The 19,308-nt window shown below is 39.0% G+C and overlaps 1 protein-coding gene across 2 annotated transcripts in view; it reads left to right on the forward strand.

Moving 5' to 3' along the window:
• The window catches only part of LOC108428820 (zinc finger protein 469), a 248,789-nt gene that overhangs the window by 102,855 nt on the left and 126,626 nt on the right, over window positions 1–19,308 (forward strand). Inside the window, exon 1 of one of the 2 annotated variants that reach the window (XM_037542577.1) lies at window positions 11,711–11,768. The exons of the other annotated variant lie outside the window; for it this stretch is intronic. The gene's annotated coding sequence lies outside the window, so the exon portion shown is untranslated. Of the gene's footprint in view, window positions 1–11,710; window positions 11,769–19,308 lie in introns of those variants that run through there. 2 annotated transcript variants of the gene reach the window in all.

Raw genomic sequence — 19,308 nt, forward strand, 5'->3', positions numbered from 1 at the left:
GCAACCTTTTGTTCTACTTCCTTTTCTTAGTAACTCTATTAACTCAACTCTAACTTTGAATCGATCAAAATGCAGTTTTAGAAATGCAGTTTCATAACTTGTTTTCCTTTGACCTTCCCTTCTTTATGCAAGCTGATTATTTTAGTTCTAATCTCCTCAGAAATACCTCCTTTAAACTTTTGATGCACATGAGAAGGAAATATGTCAGCTGAGATGAGTTTGGTTGGGTGTTGGGTGGGATGAGCTTGTGTGAATATTAGTGTCTCATTGAAAGGGAACATACAGTGGGGAAAAAAAGTATTTAGTCAGTCACCAATTGTGCAAGTTCTCCCACTTAAAAAGATGAAAGAGGCCTGTAATTGACATCATAGGTAGACCTCAACTATGAGAGACAAAATGAGGAAAACAAATTCAGAAAATCACATTGTCTTATTTTTAAAGAATGTATTTGCAAATAATGGTGGAAAATAAGTATTTGGTCAATAACAAAAGTTCATCTCAGTACTTTGTTATATATCCATTGTTGGCAATGACAGAGGTCAAACGTTTTCTTTAAGTCTTTACAAAGTTGGCACACACCGTTGCTGGTATGTTGGCCCATTCCTCCATGCAGATCTCCTAGAGCAGTGATGTTTTGGGGCTGTCGGAGGGCAACACGGACTTTCAACTCCCTCCAAAGGTTTTCTATGGGGTTGAGATCTGGAGACTGGCTAGGCCACTCCAGGACCTTGAAATGCTTCTTACGAAGCCACTCCTTTGTTGCCCTGGCAGTGTGCTTGGGATCATTGTCATGCTGAAAGACCCAGCCACGTTTCATCTTCAATGCCCTTGCTGATGGAAGGAGGTTCAAAATCTCACAATACATGGCCCCATTCATTCTTTCATGTACACGGACCAGTTGTCCTGGTCCCTTTGCAGAGAAACAGTCCCAAAGCATGATGTTGCCACCCCATGCTTCACAGTTGGTATGGTGTCCTTTGGATGCAACTCAGCATTCACTCTCCTCCAAACATGACGAGTTGTGTTTGTACCAAACAGTTCTACTTTGGTTTCATCTGACCATATGACATTCTCCCAATACTCTTCCGGAACATCCAAATGCTCTCTAGCAAACTTCAGACATGCCCGGATATGTACTGGCTTAAGTAGGGGGACATGTCTGGCACTGCAAGTTCTGAGTCCCTGGCGGCATAGTGTGTTACTGAGAGTAGCCTTTGTAACGTTGGTCCCAGCTTTCTGCAGGTCATTCACTAGGCCCCCCGTGTGGTTCTGGGATTTCTGTTCACCGTTCTTGTGATCATTTTGACCCCACGGCTGAGATCTTGCGTGGACCCCAGATCGAGGGAGATTAGCAGTGGTCTTGTTTGTCTTCCATTTTCTGATTATCGCTCCCACAATAGATTTCTTCACACCAAGCTGCTTGCCTATTGCAGATTCAGTCTTCTCAGCCTGGTGCAGGTCTACAATCTTGTTTCTGGTGTCTTTTGACAGCTCTTTGGTCTTCACCATAGTGGAGTTTGGAGTGTGACTGTTTGAGGTTGTGGGCAGGTGTCTTTTATACAGATAACGAGGTCAAACAGGTGCCATTAATACAGGTAATGAGTGGAGGACAGAGGAGCCTCTTAAAGAAGTTACAGGTCTGTGACAGCCAGAATTCTTGCTTGTTTGTAGGTGACCAAATACTTATTTTCCACCATTATTTACAAATAAATTCTTTAAAAATCAGACAATGTGATTTTCTGAATTTTTTTTTCCTCATTTTGTCTCTCATAGTTGAGGTCTACCTATGATGTCAATTACAGGCTTCTCTCATCTTTTTAAGTGGGAGAACTTGCACAATTGGTGACTGACTAAATACTTTTTTCCCCACTGTAATGTCAGTGACACCTTTGGGAACAGTTTTTGTTGAGAAAATACAGCTGTAGCTTTTGCATATTGCTTATCTTATATTTAACACAGAACCATGTTCATTTTGCAATTATGTTGCTATATGTAGTCATGAAGACTGCTGTTGCTATTGATTATGTTACATACTAAGTCAATTACTTACCTTTTATTTTTCTTTATTTCTCATCCGTTTTCCACATATTTTCTGAAGGTTTTTCTCTACTCTCTGACAGACAGTGCACTGTGTTCAGTTCACGCATTGCACAAAGTCAGTTGTAGTCCTGCTAACGTGAGTTGTAGTCTTACTGAACTCACTCTCCGGTTTGCTGTTGCTATGGATATAAAACACCATCTGCACATCATTCTGAGTAACTGTAGACATGGTGTGAGTGTGTGCGTAAGTAGAAATCATGTTAGAGTTTGATAGTACAATGCTAATTACAGTTTGATAGAACACTTTAGAACAAGCTATGTGTCTTTATGACACATGCATACATGCATGTCTTTATGAATGCAGTAGACACACCTCATCAGAATTATGAAATGAGTTATCAAACGAGTCCATGGAGTTTTATCTGCTACCGCTCCTTTTCCAGCACTGGATCAGAGAATTTTTTGTGAGTCTTGATTGCATAGCATTGTGTCTTGAATGCCACTGCTATCATAATAAGAATATAGTTGTTGTTTTAAGGTAACTTGATTTACTTGAACAATTCCTAACATTGTACTTTTTGTAAAACTTCTCTGGGTCTCGCTATCAGTTTTAGTTTTAAAGTTGACTGATCCCTGGCTTGGAAACCAGTGGACGATCTATAAAAAGGGGTCACTTCTGGAGTTATTTTGTTCACAATACATGGTCCATTATTGGCCCCTAACATAAAAAGCAAGTGCTTGTTTGTATGTGTATAAGCAAAACAGGACATGGGGTGTGATGTGAATTAGAACATGTGGCCAAATATTGCACACCAGATCTCATACCACTTCAAACCAGTTGCTGCCATTTTCCATGTTTTACTGTGTTGTTTACATGCGCAACAAAAGAGTAATAAACTAATTACAATACATATGAAACAGTATGTGTGATCTGAAGATTCTCATGAACACAGACAGACATCCCTCTTCATGTACATACAAATGAATACAAACATATATGACCACACTGAAGATGTTCATTAGGAGATTCTGTAGGCGGCGATTATTGTGACTGCTGCTGCTGCTGTGGTAGACAAGGTAAGTAGTGTGAAAAACGATAGGAATCACATCAATCCCCTTTTCCCAATTCTTGGAAGTCAGAAAGATACTAAATATGGTTTAGCTATAAAAGTGTTTTTGCAACAATCCATTCTGTTCCACATGTAAACATGTATTGGCCCTGGTTTGTGCTGCCCCAATTAATCTGATTGGCCTGTTTTCTCTTGACACATCACCCTATAGGTGAACTGTGCTCATTTCATGTTATCACATTACGTCTCTCGAGGTTGGTTGCGACTTTGAAAATGTACAACTTTGAAAAATTGACAACAAATATATAATTAATGTCATGTATGTGTATACAGTACTGTGCAAAATCTTTAGGCAACTGCAAAAATACATTTAAAAAGCTATTTTTCTGTAAGCATTTATTAGCTCAATAAACAATTTATGCTTACAATATGCACAAGTAATATTAATGCAATTAATAAGTACTGAATTTATATATGACACTATGCTCATTTAACCATTTTCAAATCTCTCCTTGTGGGAGCCTAGTATTATTCATAGTTATCATTTAGTACCAATTTTTAGCAAATCCATGTGAAGACTAGGGGCATCAAGGAGACATATATGAACTACATATCTACAGCTCAAATGATATAAAAACAGTTCAACTTAAGGACACAAAAGGTTCACCCGACTCAAAATTTTTAGTTGAGTCAAAAGTTTTCTTAATTTTTTAGTTCTGCATCTAAGGTAAATTTTCTTTTTTATATTCAACTTCCCCTTAGCCACGACTCTTTCCATTGCATAATTCTGCTAGACATTTTTCCTCTTGGGTACGCACATATGGATGGCTATGACTAAACTGAATTTTAAAAAATGCAAATTCAGTTTTATTTATCTAACTGAGAAATCTAAAAATGGTGGCTGGGAGATTTTTGACTCAACTTAGAGGTTTGAGTTGGGTGAACTCTGGTGTCCTTAAATTGAGTCAATTCAAGAAAAGACATGGGATCAGTGACTATATCATTTTAAATTGAGCAGATTTCTCATTTTTACAGTGTGCTTTTTTCTTTTTTAAATAAATTCCTTTTATGTTTCTTGTTTATTTATGATTGCTTACATTTATTCTAATGATAAATGTATATTATAACCATATATTTATCAACAGAAGCACAGTTATGGCCAAGGTGAAAGGCTTTGAATAATGGGCTTAGGTGCATAAGATTTTTGCACAGAAATTGTCGATAAGTTTAAAACTTCTTTAAGGCAATGGCATGATGTGTTGTGCTGGTATGAGTGTATCAAGCACAGAGGCGTTGCTAGGATTTTTACGTTCCTTCTAGAAAGTGGTCCACCACCCAAAAATATCCAACCAAGAGAGGCTGTGTGGTGAGAAACTGACCACTGATGAAGGGCTAGAGAATGGCTAGTATACAGTAACAGTCAAATGTTTGGACACACCTACTCATAAAAGGGGGTTAGATTCTTCAGAGTATCCCTTTACTTTGATGACAGCATTATAAACTCTTGGCATTCTCTCAAAATACTACATGCAGAAACACCTGGGGTGCTTTTCCCATAGGCTTGTGAAGCCACATTTGCTACACAGTGTCTTTAAAATGATGGAAAACACACATTCAGTCGCATACAAAGTTTTCACAGTTATGCTATACAAGTTTTAACTTCTATTTTATGAATGAAGGTGTGTGTGGATTGTAGGGTTGAATGGTTTCACCACTTTTTTCACTACTAATGTGAATACTGAGAAGGCCCTCACACACTGCTATGTATCAATGTTTCCAGTGTGTAGAGGATTAATGAATGAGATTTCAGAGTGGGGGTCTTTAGGGGAGAACTCAGCAAGGCCTGAGGTGAGCTGTGTAGTTGGTATGTATGTGTATGTACATATGTACATACTTTTACCATGCAAAACATTTTCTGATTATTCTAGTGTGTCTTTATGTCTATGAAAACATGTACGTGTATTTGCGAGTGTGTTTGCATTTGTGTATACAGTACTCAAGTGCGTGTCCTCTATACTCATGGGACAGACTCACAACATGTGATCCGTTTCAGGCCTCAAACTCAAATCCTTAGTCCTGTGTATTGAAATAGAGGTTCTGTTACAGGGCAGTGTGTGAAAACATTCCAGCAGTGACTATAGAAATGTGGCATGCCCGCAGGATCTGCCCTGGCGTCTGTTATCCAAGACAGTCCTTCAGTTTATTATGGTGAAACTAAAACTTGGTGGAAGTGCAGCTTAGGCAGAATTAGGACTTTTAAAGTGTATAATCCGATTGGCAGAATATCATTCAGATCTGGCTTTCCAAAATATACATACATCTGTGCTGTGTTGTTTCTGGATGAATAGAGAAGTAACAATGCATCAAATAAATATTTCATAGCTACTATAGAGGTTTTCATAGATCTGAGATGTGCCATGAAGTAGCAAACTAGTGTAAAGCTCAGCACTGATAAACAAATAGCAGCCTAACATTAAAATGTTTCTGTCTGATTATAAAGAGCACTCTTTATATGGAGCACATAACATGGAAGCATTTGAGTGTGCACACATGACCAAGAGTCCATGACCTTGAAGTTGTTGAGAAAGCATTCTTCAGGAAGTGCACTGAGGGACTGCGTTATGAAAAGGTAAATGGTCATCAAAGAGGAGCTCTGGATTTTTTCTGGATAGCTGTTCTCCTGTCTTTTAGCTGTCTTTTGTGATCTGGCCAATCTGTTCCAAAGTCAAGGAGCACACATACATGTGCACATGTGCACACACATGCACTACATTGCATACATTCTTTATGTGCCCTTTTTCTGACTGCTGTTAATTTGAGTCTCATTATGCAGGTTGTTGGGTCTAATCCTCCCATAGGGCTGGTGTCACATATCCCTACCTTTATTAGAGTGCTGTAATTCCCTGCTGCTCAGCCAAAGGCAGCGTGCCTTGGCCCGGGCATGAGAAGGTAATAACAAGTCCTGCAGGCACACTCTGCTTTGAAGAGAGGGGGCATGACCTGTATGTCAGCAGGGGCTATGGGTGACAGATGCCATGAAAAGGGCCATTGTCATCTGGAAAGAGAGCAGTGGGCTGATTTTGGTTTGAATATAGATTGCTAACGCACATGGCTAGTTTGCATTCTCATTCTCTCTCTCTCCCTCTCTCTCTCTTGCACTTCTCCCTTTTCTGCTGCATACTTTTGACATGAGCCTCTCTCTGTCAGTGTGGTGTTCAACACACCATGCGGTATACTTGCACAGATACACTAGGCCAGCCTGCCTTAATAGAGAGAATAGGAATTACTTGAACAGGTCTGAGCGCACTGACCCTGAGTTGGAAATACAGTATGTAGGACAAGTAATCGCTCACAATTGTTTCATTTTCACTCAAATCACTCATTCTCCTCACAATATCCCGTCCAAGGTCCACACCTGCTCAGGTACTAGCAGACAAGATGTATGGATAGAAAACAGAGAAGCTTTTTCCAGATCCTGCTGAGGTTGAGTTGCACCACAGCTCCTGGTCCCGGGGGGTAGAAAAGAGGCTGCTGTATCTCCCAGATCTCTGAGAACTGGAGATGGAGGGGCCCCTGAAAAAGAGAAGCAAAGGTATGCTAGTGTCCCATCTGTACTAGCCCCATTGCTCCTCAGTGCATGTCAGATAGGATCAGTCACATTCCCCAGCCCAAGGAGAGCTTGCCTTGGCAGTGGAGACACAGATACAGCTTTGCAGCTGATTAATATGGAAAAAATAATCATGAGAGGCTTGTAAGAGCAGCTCAGTATGTCCTGAAGCACACTCTTAGCACACCCCACGCAAACGTAATGCTCTAAATGAAGACCTCGTAGCGTCTATCCTGAAGACATTGGCTCAAACTACAGGTAAGCAAATATAGACAAGAGATTTGTTTAGACTTTGATCCCAGCTCTGAAGGATATGCTCCTGCCTGCGATCATTTATAGTCTGTGCTTGTTCTATCCTTTTTTTTCCTCAGCACACTGATGAATATCTCCCAACCCCCTTCCTTTCTCCAGCTCCAATCATTAATGGCTTTTTAAAAGTCCTCTGTGTATATTTAATGAATCACTCCATGCTGTCCCAAGTTTATTTTCACTGGGCTAACTGCAAACTTTTGTTGGAGTTTAATAACTTTTTAATCAAGGCAATAGGACCTCCACACAAAGGTGGCTTTCCATTGCCTTAACATTTATGTTTTTATATGGCCTACTGTTCCAACGCTATAGCACAAAAAGTGTATTTAAGTGGCTGAAGCGTCTGTGCAATGTCTCTGCCTGTGAAAACAACCTCTGTGTGGTGCAAGTGGAATAGCTTAAAGTGAAAAGAGAAACTTTTACAGGCTAGGACAGACTTTAATTGCAGGTTTTCAGTGTTTACCAAAGAGATCTTTTATATGAATGATTTCAAACATAATCCAACATGCAATAGTTTCCAAGCTGTAGATTATTTTGTCATATGTGTAGTTATCAGTGGCAAACCAGGACTATTCTATACTTTTGTTAGCACCTCAATGGGATTGCCAATACCTATCTTTACATTAACTTTTTTGGTTGTTGTAAATAACATCTGAGGACATTTGAGGCTTGTAAAAGACATTTCATGTGTTTTATTTGAAGCTCATGACATTAAAATTTTTGACTTGTAGGTCGCAGTTTTAAAGCAACTCTTTCAGTAAAGAGTCCTAGCATAGAGATGCCGCAGCTCCTTTCCATTTCTAAAAAGTGACTGAAACCTGGTTATACTATGGCTTGCAGTTGCAGATAGTGACATTTTTTCATTTTTTTCCCACCCAAAAAAAAAATCAAAATGTGACACATTTATTTGCTTCTTAATTATTTAGGTAATTAACGTTTAAAGGAATAATTTGGCAAAGACATGACTCCTCATATGACAGGAATTGGGTCTGCTTTGGTAGTGTCTCTGCTACTGGGTGTGGTAGCACTTAAACAAATCAGCATTTATGACAGTCCAAAAAAGGGGGTTATTTATTTCTACAGTCAAGCCCTGGTCCTCAACAACTGAGAACTGCTGTGCAGACTGCGGGTCGCATAGCAACGAAGTCTCGCCTCGGTATTAGCTACGAAAAGACAGAGATTTAAGACAAATATTTGGAGACGAATTGACTTATTTGCATTTATAAGCACATTTGTTGGTTTCCTGGAATGTTAAATCTGCAACAAGAGACTGTCAAACACTAAAAAGTTGCAATGATGAAGTCGCTTCTCTTTCGAATTTTCCTGTTCCACCTTCGAAAGAGAAGCGACTTCAGCCTCATGAAACAGCTGAATGTTGAGTGACATTTTACAATAAGCTGCTCTACATCTGAGGAAAAGTTTTCTGGCGGAGATGGAAGAAACGTGGCTATAGCTGAAGCTTAAAGCAGAGCAAAGTAAATCTTCATTTTTCGTTCATATTTTTAGCCTGTACTAGGACATCAGCACACATACTGGGACATACTGGGCATGAAATGTTGTGGCTCCCAAGGTGGTTTTATTTTTGTTGAAAGCACACAATGGTTCTTCTTAACATTTGGATTGTGACTCCTGACCCAAACCTGGCTTTAATGCAGAGTGTGCTTGTTGGATTTCTCACTCATCCAGTAGTGTTTTTGTTATGTGCTGCCAGAGACTGTCCAAGCGCTGCATTTCCCCACTTCCAAGTTCCGCTTTTTACGTTCCGTCAACATTAAGGTATAAATTAAATATTTAGAAAAGCGATTTTTGACATTAATTAATCATTTCAGAATCATTCATGTCCATATTGCGATGCATCTAAGAATCAAGTTTTTCCCACACCCTTAGTGGTAATGGTGGTCAGTGTCATCCTAGCATGAAGCAGGAGGCCACCCCTTGCAAACAGAGTTATGGAAAGTTAGCCATATGCATTATGTAGAAAATCTGTCATTAGGGTATTTACCAGTCAGTTATAAGAGTCTGACGATGCTACAATTAATAATTAGTGTATCTTGCTGTGATAGGCTAAATTGCAGAGTAAACTGGTGAGTGAATGTGCACTGGGTCCTTCAGCAGTGCTGCTCTGATTGTCATGCAAACTTTTCACTTTTTACAGGTGACATCTGTAGAATACAGTGGTGGACAGTAACAAAGTAAATGTAATTCGTTACTGTACTTAAGTAATTTTTTGTGTGTATCTGTACTTTACTTAAGTATTTCCATTGTAGGTGTCTTTTTACTTTCACTCCACTACATTTCAAAGTCAAATATCTTTTACTCCACTACATTATGCGAAATCTGTCGTTCCTTTTGACTTCTGTGTGCATAAAAATGTAACATTTTTCAGTCAAAACGAAAGAAACGTGAAGCAAGCACACCAATCAGGGTACAGCGTGCACTTTGTTTGAGCTTATTTTGACCTGTTGTACATACATACCCAGTGCAAGCATACGTTTACGTTTTAGAGCCACTGTTCATAAAAAATAAAAATAGTAGATTTTGAGAATAAAGTTATAATATTTTGAGATAAAAGTCTTCATATTAGGAGGATATAGTGGGCTAACTGTAGGGGGCTGCAGGTTGGAGTCTCGGTTGCTGTCTCGTTGGAGTCTCGTTGCTGTACTGGTGCACCAGAGTTCCACACACTCTTGTCACTTCATGAATTAATCATTTTGATTATCATTCTCATTGTCTGTGAAACATCATGCCCTCTTTGAACGGTGCAGAGATGTAGCCACTAATAGCCATGTAGACGACCCAGTCTGCAATTCTCCTTCAACAAAACAGATAGACAGTCCATCTGGTTCTTTATTCTAAATAAGCACAGTTTCCTGCCCAGCCATTTCTTATACTAATAATACTAATATAGCTGATATGTCAGGAGAGACAGGGAGACTGAGTATTTCTTCATGGGTGAAATTGGTATCAAAGCGTAACTCTACTAACTCCAAAACGCTCCTCATTTTAACATGAGGAGGTGCTGCTTTCCCTTTGCAAAGCCTTTGGCCACAATATGGCAACCTTTACTGGTATTAATGCCATTTTAATGTCGGAATTCTAAGACTTTTTTTTCTCAAAATATTACGACTTCATTCTCAAAGTCTACTATTTTTATAAAACGCAAGTGTACAGTTGAACATCAGTGCAGAACTAACCTAACTTTGTATAAATAAACCACAACATAGAAATATGTACACATATGCAGTTGTGACTGGCATGTGTCTTTTTTCTGAATTTATACAAACACTTTCATCTTATAGTAAATTTGTTTTGGCTGGTTTATGTTTACAAACAAACACCTACAGATGCCATATAGTAAATGGAAAACTCATTTGTGAACCTGTGTTTAAAGCAGGTTTGTATTAAAATTAAACTTCGAGCTAAGTTGCAAATAAATCTTAAACTGAAACTTTTTTCACTTATTTTTTAAAAATCTATTTCAGAGCCACTCAGTTCTACCTAATGGAAATTGTTTGCCTTTAGTGTTTTATTCTTATAATAATTTTAATATACATCAGTGTCACTAAAGAAATTCTATTAAAAGACTGGTTTACCAAGAGTGACAGTGGAGTATTTTCACTTAAAATGAATTAATGAAGCAAGAGTCTTGTTACATAAATAGTAATAGGACATAGTCATAATTAATTTTTTGGCACTTTTACTTTCGATACTTTTGAAGACAAATACTTTTATACTTTTAATTAAGTGGATGTCTAATGGCAGGACTTCTACTTTTACTGGAGTAATATTTTACCTTGGGTATCTCTACTTTAACTCAAATACATGATTTGTGTACTTCGTCCACCTCTGGTAGAATCAGTTTGTGGTAAAGCTAGGCCTATTTTCTCTTATATTATATGGTGCTTTCTGGCTAGCTTTCTAAATGTTAGACTCATGTATAATACGGGGTCTAAATAAATAAATTATTTGGCCTTTTTTCTTGAAGTTAATGATGTACACTGAAAAAGGTGATGCATTTAATGAACTTGACACAAATACAGGATTTCCTTGTGAACGAAGAAATATATTGTCTTTCAGTTTACTTCTAGCAACAACTGTGTTGATGTAGTATTTTATTCATGTGGAAACGATGGACAGAGTTATACATGTATAAAGAAAAAAATGCATTGCTTTTTACATCATTTTGTCAAAGTAATGCAAGTTTAGTCAGTCAGTCAGTGAGTTAGTTAGTTAGTTATAGCAGTGTGCCACCCAAATAGAATGTCTGGATCTAATAAACAAAAATAAATGTTACGTTACATATTACGTATTTTTACTTACCTGAAATCAGTAGACTCTGATGTCCCTGATAGTTTCCCTCAGGTAGGCACCATGGCACAATGGAACTATATCTTATCTCCACAGCAGATGTATTGTGCTTCAAACTAAAACAAATGATTGCTAGTGGACAGGTACTAAGACTCCCTGCTTCTGTGTTAAAACCACTAACACTGCATAGAATCCTTGAACTTTTATTATTGACAATTCCAGCAAATTAGTGTAGGATCCTTTACCATCCTCTATGCTAGAACCACAGCCTGTTTCTTTCTCTCCTTTTTTTTAAATTTCAAATAATTAGCAGTTTTATACTATTTGATTTTATAATGCTGGAGTTTTTTTATGTGACTTTCATTTCAGTGACTTGGAGAGAGTAAAATGGTGCAGACTGGTCCATCCATAACACCAGAGGATCACATAGACATGTAAATAGTCTTGTATTTTTTCTTTTTTTATTGCATCACTTCTATGCAGTTTTTTTTTTCTCAATCTTTTCTGGTGGTATTTTTTCCGTGTTGTGCTTAGAGGTCTGGGGATGGCCACAAGTTGACCACAAGATTTTACTCCAGCAGCTTGAGCACTCTTGGGCACAGTTTTATAATGGTTTAAATCATATTTAAGTAATAGACAGTTCATGATTTCACTTGGAAATCATTCATCAAAACAATTTGCCGTGTCTTGTGGAGTCCCCCAAGGTTCAGTCTTAGGGCCTTTGCTTTTCTCTTTGTACATGCTACCTCTAGGTGATGTAGGCGAAGAAAGAACAGTATACATTTTTATAGCTATGCTGACGACAGCCATACATTTACATTCGTTTCAAAGATCAAGTCTCTGTAGACAGACTAACCAGCTGTGTGTCAGATATTTGTCAGTGGATTTCATAAAATTTTCTGCAATTAAATCATGAAAAAACTGAATTATGTATTTTTGGTACAGAAACTCAGAGAAAAAATTATTTTTGAGAAACTTGGTTCTTTAGCTTCTTATACCAAACCTGAAGTAAGAAACCTGGGTGAGATCTTAGACTCTGAGCTCTGTATTACCCCGCATGTAAACACAGTCACTAAAGTAGCTTTTTATCACTTAAGAAATTTTGTTAAAGTTCATCCTTTTTTATCTCAGATCGATGGAGAGTTACTTGTTCATGCATTTGTTACAAGCAGACTTGACTACTGTAATGCTCTTCTACCTGACTTCCTAAGAGAACTATACATCCCTTACAACTCGTACAAAACATCCCATCACTCCCGTTTTGAAGGAACTGCACTGGCTACCTGTATCATTCAGGATAGATTTCAAGGTTCTGCTACTAGTCTTTAAAGCTCAAAACTACCTACCACCTGCTTACATCACAGAGTGTTTGTCTGTTTATGTTCCAGCATGTAATCTAAGGTCTGCAGATAGTGGCCTTCTACAAATACCCTCTGTAAAATACAGAAAACATGGAGAGGCCTTTTTCAGTTATTATGCATCTAAACTGTGGAATTTAATTCCACCTTTTATTAGAAGTCAAGCTCAGTGCTCACTTTTAAGAAGCACCTAAAAACGTATCTCTTTAAACTAGCATTTAACTAAAGCTGAATGTCTTGTGGTGTTTATCTTTATCTTCTTCATTTTCTTCTGATTCTAATTAAATACTGATGATCTCTTCTATAACTATGTTTTATCACCTGTCTGTAAAGCACTTTGAGCTGCCACCTGCATGAAAATGCTATATAAATAAAATGATTATTATTATTATTATTATTATTATTACTATGGTTGTGGATTTCAGTGTGTGCAAAAGTGAGCACATGTTTGTACTGATGTGTGTATTTGTGTTTACTGATTATCCTTTGCTTATACATTAGCAATAGTGCGCTTGTCCTCATATGCCATTCTAGCCGCCCTGGGTGTCCATGGCACTCCCAACAGGCAAGTATAGCACTGTAATAATGCTTACTGACAAACCCATCAGACCCTACTTACTTGGCGTATGCTGCTCTGATATCTGTGATACAGATGTTTCCTGCTTAGGATGATTTTTCCCCTGTTGTTCATTTTCTCTCTCTCTCTCTTCTTCCTTTAGATATTCAAACTATCATAAGGAGATGTGTGTTCATGCCTGTTTACAAATGGTGTTTGAAGTTACCCCTCATTTCTCATTCTACTTTTTGCATTTCTCTTTCACTGAGTTTCATTAGTGAACAAATGTCAAAGTTGTATACAGTCTTGCCTAAGAATTGTTTAATAAGCCCTGTAAAAAGAGCTTCCACATTTTAGAAAGTAAAGTGGCAAACACAGCAAAGAAAGATACTGAACTTTACAGTCAGTTGTTTGCATTAGATGATGGACCTTTAGCCCTCTTTCCTGACTGGCTGACAGCTCTTCTTTTCATCAGTGCATTCCTGCTTCTACTGATGCACTTGTAGCTGCATGAGCATTTAAGCTGTCCTATATGTCTCATCAAAGACCCCTGGGCCTCCTTCCCTGCTCAACACACGCCATGTTCCTGAACATGCACCTGCATTCCTCTGTGCCACAGTCCATTAGACGGTAGGCACTGAAAAGCCTTTATTTGCTGATCAGCATCTGTGCTGTTGGAATCTCTCAGAGTAGATTTTGGCTGTATTGGTTGGAGAGGTTGACGGGAGTTTTGCTAGAAAAGCATGTGTGTTTGTCAAAAAAAGAATATAAATGTGAAGAGAAGCTAAAGATTGAGAAGCTGACACAGAAAGGCACATGAGAGTGGATAGTTACATGAGGACTTTTTCACAGGCTCACAGTATTAATATGATCACTGTCTCAGTTTGCTGTTCACAAGAACCATACGTAGCTATTTATTTTGGATTACTTTAACTCTATTACAGAAAACTCCTGTTTTCAAGTAACTTTAAGTTCATGAAACATCACTATAGTTCAATTCTAACCATTCACACCAGAAATTGTTAGTTAGTGTAAGTATAGCTTGGGTTGAACCCGTCCTCGAGTGCTGTGAGAGCCTTGCCAGACTCTTAGTGTGCAGTATGCATGCAGTTAGCTTTGATGAAATAACAAAGTGCTTGTTTCTTTTGGGGAGGGGACGGGGGTTCTTGGAGAGAGTGGTCTTTAAGTGCCAAGTCCTTGGAGGACTTTTGCAGAGATTTATTAGCAACAGATAAGGTTGATATACATCTGCAGCCATGCTTGCTCCTCAGAGCCCCTCCAGGACTGCCACTGCTGCCAAAGCCTTTAAAAAGCAGAAGTTACATTCCTCTCGTCTCTGCCACAGATAGCATATACAGCTACAGGCATGGGGAGTCACTGGCAGAGGGACAACAGAGGGAGAGAGAGAAATAGTTTGGAGTGATGTAGGATGCTGGGATGCTGAAACAAATTGGAATGAGAGCAAGCTTAGAAAATCTATGGGTACCCTATGTCAAGTTTATATTTTTAGGTTAAATCTCAACTTCTGTACTCCATCTAGCACAAACAGCCATTAAGAATATTACAGTATGATCAAGGCCACATGATAGAGCTTCCATACTTATGGGTTCCAGCTGCATAAAAATAAATAAATGACTTAATGAACAATAAAAAGCCTCCTTTGTGGTGTGGAGTAGGCAGTAGGCATGGGAAGGAAGCCCACCAAGAGCAAAGCTAAAAGAAGCGTGACAGTAGCTCTAATTAAGTCAAGCTGGGGACTGTAAGAAGACAGTGGCATTGAAAACAGCCTGCCACACTACCCCCAGGTTAAGCAGCACAGTGCTCCTCTCTTTTATACACACACACACACACACACACACACACACGCACACACACACACACACACACACAAGCACTCTGATATCACACAAACATACACACACGCAGCCATGCTCCTACATCTTGAAGTAATCTGTCGAAATGTAAAGAAAGCAGAAGGCTGTAGGAGAGTATGGCAGTAGGCTTCAGACTAGGTCTGCTCTATTTTGGAATGCCAATAATGTGTTTGACACAGGTAACAGACTGATACCATACCCCCCACCTCTCTCTCTCTCTCTCTCTCCCTCTGTCTCTCTCTCTCTCTCTCTCTCTCTCTCTCTGTTAATGTTAGAGCACACACACATGCTGCTTAGTTCTCAAAAGGTGTCAACAGTAACAGTGCTCTGTATGTTTGTTAATTCATAAGTTAGTTCATTTAGTATGTACAACCTGTAGTCTTGGGCTTCCCTCAGTTTCCTCCCTATTACAGGGTATTTCAAGAGTGAGAATAATTGAGCTGCTATTCCTTGGATAGAAACCAAAACGGTTTATTTATATCTCAAAGGTAACACACATGCACTATATTGCCAAAAGTATTTGCTCGTCTGCCTTCACACACCTACAAACTTGAGTGACATCCCATTCTTAATCCATAGGGTTTAATATGATGTCAGCCCACCCTTTGCAGCTATAACAGCTTCCACTCTTCTGGGAAGACTTTCCACAAGGGTTAGGAGTGTGTTTACAGGAATTTTTGACAGTTCTTCCAGAAGCGCATTTGTGAGGTCAGATGCTGACATTGGACAAAAAGGCTTGACTTGCAGCCTCCACTCTAATTCATCCCAAAGGTGTTCTATCAGGTTGAGATTAGGACTCTGTGCAGGCCAGTCAGGTTCTTCCCCACCAAACTCACTCATGCATGTCTTTATGGACCTTTGTTTGTGCAGTCATGTTGGAACAGGAAGGGGCCGTCCCCAAACTGTTCCCACAAAGTTGGGAGCATGAAATTGTCCAAAATCTCTTGGTGCTGAAGCATTAAGAGTTCCTTTCACTGGAACTAAGGGGCCGAGGCCAACTTCTGAAAAACAACCCCACAACATGATCCACCAAACTTTACACTTGGCACAATGCAGTCAGACAAGTACTATTCTCCTGGCAACCGCCAAACCCAGACTCATCCATTGAATTGCCAGATGGTGAAGCATGATTCATCACTCCAGAGAACACGCCTCCGCTGTGAGTCCGCTTTACACCACTGCATTTGAAGTTTTGCATTGGTGGTGTAAGGCTTGGATGCAGCTGCTCGGCCATGGAAACCCATTTCATGAAACTCTCTACGCTGTTCTTGAGCTGATCTGAGAGCCACATGAAGTTTGGAGGTCTGTAGCGATTTCCTCTACAGAAAGTTGCTGACCTCTGCGCACTATGTGCCTCAGCGTTCGCTGACCCTGCTCTGTCTTTTTACGTGGTTTACCAGTTCATGGCTGAGTTGCTGTCATTCCCAATCGCTTCCACTTTCTTATAATACCACTGGCAGTTGACTGTTGAATATTTAGTAGTGAGGAAATTTCACAACTGGACTTTTTGCAAAGGTGACATCCTATCACGGTACCATGCTGGAATTCACTGAGCTCCTGAGAGCGACCCATTCTTTCACAAATGTTTGTAGAAGAAGTCTGCATGTCTAGGTGCTTGGTTCAAGTCAAATCAAATCAATTCAGTTCAAATCAATTAAATGATTTGGATGGGTGAGTGAATACTTTTGGCAATATAATGTATAACAAAACAGAATTTAAAGAAGTGACTATTGAAACTACATAAACACTGCATTAACATTTTCCCAGCACATGTTGAGAACTTGAGTTATTTCTACATTTGTTTTTTAGAATGTTTTACATTTGAAAATATTGTTTTATAAAATAAACTGATGTAAAAATACATGTAATAATTTGATATGAAACATGACAGTGATACCTGGGCAACTCCCAGAAGATGTTGCCCTTTGGCTGATGTTTGTAATATGTTCAGATGAAATCACATAGGCTTGTTGTGTAGGAACAACAGAGAGAATACTAATGCACAGTGCTAATGCATCCACTCAAGCGATTAGTCGCCGTAGATAATATATTCCAGAAAACTACTTTAAAGTCATATATCAACCTTGGATTAAGATGTAATAATAGCTTATGTCCATGAGAACAAAAAAACTTTATTTTTATTAGATTAGGGTTTTTGTATCATTTATAATTTCTACATGAAGTCTGTTTATAATGCATAATCCATATAATGTAATTGTAATTGCATTACAAAGGAGCTGGTTGTAGTTCGGTACTCTTTGTATTGATGGCATTGAGAGGAATATAAGAACTAAAGTCGCCATATTATGGGAACAGCCCATTTTCTCCCCCTCCCCATCTTTACTGAGCCATTACTTTTTTCCAAGCACATACAATGATGATTTTTCTCTTTGCGATAAAATACTGATTGTAGGTCAATATAATTTAAACATGGTGCACTAGTTTTATATAAAACAATGGCAGTCTGAAACCTTAAGCCTTTTATAATGACTCCAGTTGGACCTTGGACAAGGGCACAGCTGGGAGTTTTTTAAATGTGGGCTTTAATCATTACTGCTATAGACATTTTCTGAGGAAAGTTTCATTACCACTCTTTGGAAAAATGTGGCAAATCTTTTGTGACAAATTTGAATGGGTCATAAGAGTCTTATTTTTTGATCTCCCACCATTGCACTGGTTGGAAACTAATGCACTCTACTGAGTGAGCTTTCTTATGTAAGAGGTATTGTCATTATTTTGGTATGACTGACTCTTTCAGATGTGTAAAATGTGAGATGATTGAAGCTGAACTTTGGGGAATTTGACTCTATCTGTTTCAATAAATGCAGTAATTGCTGCTATTAGCTCAAGCTTTCTATTCTGAAGGGCTTTTAGTGCATTGTAGGGACTTACTGTAGTACCACAGTGCCAGCTTCACTGACATACTTCACTTTTAACTTACTATTTATTTATTTTAAATAGGGAGCCTTCTATACATAGTTAACAGGGCATCTTGCAGTATATGTTTAGTGAGTTGCAACAGATGTGCCACCTGAATATTTGCAGACATAGAAGTATGTGTGCTCACTCACACACACATACACACCAGGGGAGTGAGTTAATAGACTTAATTAGACTTGATTAGTATAACATATGATGGAAAAAGGAGAAGATTGTAATGGTGATGAAGTTATTAAAGAGACCTGGAACTTTATGACATCCTCTAAGACCACACAGCCACTTTGCCTCAAGAGCACACACACACACACACACACACACACACACACACACACGTGTATACATAAATACACATATATATAGCATGCCTGTTCTGCTCATCTGACATTTTGAGATATACTCTCAGGCCTCATCTTCCCTGTAAACCTTTGCTGTCAGGCTTGACCTTGTGTGAAGAATGGACATCTGTGCCAATTTTTGTCATCACTTTTAAAGATGCATTTAAAAATGGCTCCCACTTAATTGCATCATACTTGCCAAGTTAGGACATCTCTGGAGTCAGTATCATACCCAAGGTAAAGACATCAACGGAAATACTTTGCAGTGGGCCCTTTTCCCAGCTCAGTTCTTTCTAATTGACACATCACTATGCCGTGGTATGATTAGTTCTCCACACCGTGCAGGTTGATCCAGAGCAACAGGAGGCCTTTGGGCTAGAGGACAGCATGGGATCAGTACTGTGAGAGGTGGAGAGGAGGCTTTTGTTAACTTTGGCTGGTAGTGAGAAGAGCCAGAATCCTCTGTCTCTTTCTCTCCCTTTCTATTTCTCGTTCTCTCTATAAGTTTGTTGTGCAAAACACCCAGGTCTGCTGCATGGCACTGCAGTGGTGCAGTCGTAAACCTGACAGAATGCTCTTGGCCCCACGCTTCGAGCATGTCTTATGGATCCGAAGGGATCCCAGAAACCCCCCGACACAAGGTTTAGCACTGAGAAAGGATGCAAACAGACAGAGAGGCAGGGGGTGACTAAAGGAAAGAGTTGAGGTTCGGTGGAAATGTCTGTGTATGTGTGTCAGTGTCTGGGAGGAATGTAAATGTAAGGCAGGCCCTCCATGCAGAACGCAGCTCGCGGTTAATATTTTCACCTACATCTGGACACTTAACATTTGTCAGAAGAGGCCATATGTTATAGCTATGTGCATTTTCATAAAAGATTTTAAGCCATATACAGTTGAGCTGATTGAAAAGT

The sequence above is a fragment of the Pygocentrus nattereri genome, chromosome 11, assembly GCF_015220715.1.
Source record: "Pygocentrus nattereri isolate fPygNat1 chromosome 11, fPygNat1.pri, whole genome shotgun sequence".
NCBI lineage: Eukaryota > Metazoa > Chordata > Actinopteri > Characiformes > Serrasalmidae > Pygocentrus > Pygocentrus nattereri.